Genomic DNA, 2,500 nt, shown 5'->3' with positions numbered 1-2,500 from the left:
TAATAATAATAATAATAATAATAATAATAATAATAATAATACAGAAAGGGAGGCCGAATCCAGGCTCTTTCCGGGTGTATAAAATGACAATAACGAAAAGCTGACTGCAAAATTTTAAAGGTATATTCCTGCTCTCTCTCTCTCTCTCTCTCTTGTATTCTTTGTTTATTCATTCTAACCAGTCTCCCTTCCTTCTTTCCTTTCTTTCTTCTTTCTCTCTTCTTTCTTTTTTTTCTTTCTATTTTCCTTCCTTTCCTTTTCCTTTCCTTTCCTTTCCTTTCCTTTCCTTTCCTTTCCTTTCCTTTCCTTTCCTTTCTTTTCCCCTCCCTTCCCTTCCCTATCCTTCCCTTCCCTTCCCTTTCCTTCCCTTTCCTTTCCTTTCCTTCCCCTTCCTTTCCTTTCCTTTCCTTTCCTTTCCTTTCCTTTCCTTTCCTTTCCTTTCTTTTCCCCTACCTTCTCTTCCCTTCCCTATCCTTCCCTTCCCTTCCCTTCCTTCCTTCCTGTCCATTCCTTCCTTCCCTTTCCTCCTTCCTTCCTTCCCTTCCTTTCCCTTCCCTTCCATTCCTTCCTTGCATCCTCTCTTCCTCCTCCTCCTCCTTCTCCTCCTCAGTTTACATACATCAGAACTACAACAACAAAAAAAGATAAAACACAATATTAGTCCTTTGACAGGTGGGACCGTATCACTCACTAACCCAACATCACTACCCTCAGACCCGTCCAACAATTTCCAAAAACCAAAAAGGAGATCAATCGGGTTCTAATACCTGTGTCCTTAGGTTCACGGTACAGAGGAAGGCTCACACTACCACCAGGGTCATAATGCTACCCCTGGAAATGCCCACAACTCCCACGAAAGCCTTGTCAAATAGGTGTGTGATTGGGCCCCCGGGACAGTCAACACTTGGTCAGAATCCTCGAGAGTAACTTTGTGTGTGTCTACAGCTTCTTAGGATCGAAATTTTGGACAACATTCACAAGGGGGATCATGGGGAGGAGGAGGAGGAGGAGGGGGGGAAAGGAAAGGAAAGGAAAGGAAAGGAAAGGAAAGGAAAGGAAAGGTGAGGAGAGAAGTTTGAAAAATGAAGGAAGAGATGAAGGAAGGAGGAATGGAAGGAAGGAAGGGAGAGTTGGAGGTAATGAAGGAAAGAAGGAAGGAAGGAAGATAAAGAGGATGAATGAATGAAGGAAGAATGGAAGGAGGAAAGGAGTGTTTAGAAGATAATGAAGGAAAGAAGGAAGGAAGGAGGAAATAAAGGTAGAAAATTATGAAAGAAATGAATGAAGGAAGGAAGGAAGGAAGGAAGGAAACAACGAAGAAAAAAAAAAATTGAGAAAAGAAAGAAAATTAAGAAACGAAGGAAATTATGAAAGAAAAGAATGAAAAGAAAAAGAAAAGACGACGTAGACACATAGGAAGAAAAGAAGGAAAAGACGAAAGAAAAGATAGAGAACCAAGGAAAAAGAGGAAAGTAAAAAGGAAAGGTAAGGGAAAGTAGAGAAAGGAAGGAAAGTACTGGCAGGGAAAGGGAAGGAAAAGGAGATAAGGAAAAGAATAAAAATACTTACGAAGGGAAAGGGAAGGGAAAGGACAGGAAGAAGGGAAAATATTAATAGGGGAAAAGAAGGAAAAGGAGAGGAAGAAAAGAAGGAAAATACGAACTGGGAAAGAAAGGAAAGGAAAAGGAAAAGGAAGGAAAAGGGAAAAAAGAAAGGAAAATTCTAATTGAGGGAAAAGAAGGAAGAGGAAAGGAGAGGAAAGAAGGAAAAGACTGATTGGGAGGGAAAGGAAGGAAAAGGAAAAGGAAGGAAAATACTAAGTGAGGGAAAAGGAAAGGAAAGGAAGGAAGGAAAAGACTGTTTGGGAGGGAAAGGAAGGAAAAGGGAAAATAGGAAAGGAAAATTGAAAGTGAGGGAAAAGAAGGAAAAGGGAGGAAGGAAAACATTCAATCCACTTTCTATTTCTTTCTTTTTTCTTTCCTTCCTTTCCTTCATCTTCCCATCTTTCTTTTCTCCTTCATATAATTCCTTCTTCCTTCTTTCAATATTTTCTTCCTTCCTTCCTTCCTTCCTTCCTTCCTTCCTTCCTTCCTTCCTCCTTCCTTCCTTCCTTCCTTCCTTCCTTCCTTCCTTCCTTCCTTCCTTCCTTCCTTCCTTCCTTCCCTTCTCCTTCCTTCCTTCCTTCCTTCCTTCCTTCCTTCCTTCCTTCCTTTTTCTACTTCAACAATATTCCCTCCTCCTCCTCCTCCTCTTCCTCCATCTGGCTTTCCTTACCCTCCTTCTCTTCCTTCCTTCTTTCATTTTCTGCCCATATTCCTCCTCCTCTTCCTCCTCTTCTTCTTCCTCTTCTGTATCTTTTTTCTCCTCCTCTACCTCTTCTTCCTCCTCCTCCTCCTCCTCCCCCTCCTCCTCCTCCTCTTCTTCTTCCTCTTCTGTATCTTTTTTCTCCTCCTCTACCTCTTCTTCCTCCTCCTCCTCCTCCTCCTCCTCGTCTTGCCTC

This window comes from Eriocheir sinensis, unplaced genomic scaffold, assembly GCF_024679095.1.
Source record: "Eriocheir sinensis breed Jianghai 21 unplaced genomic scaffold, ASM2467909v1 Scaffold782, whole genome shotgun sequence".
Classification (NCBI taxonomy): Eukaryota; Metazoa; Arthropoda; class Malacostraca; order Decapoda; family Varunidae; genus Eriocheir; species Eriocheir sinensis.
This window is presented reverse-complemented; position numbering follows the sequence as displayed.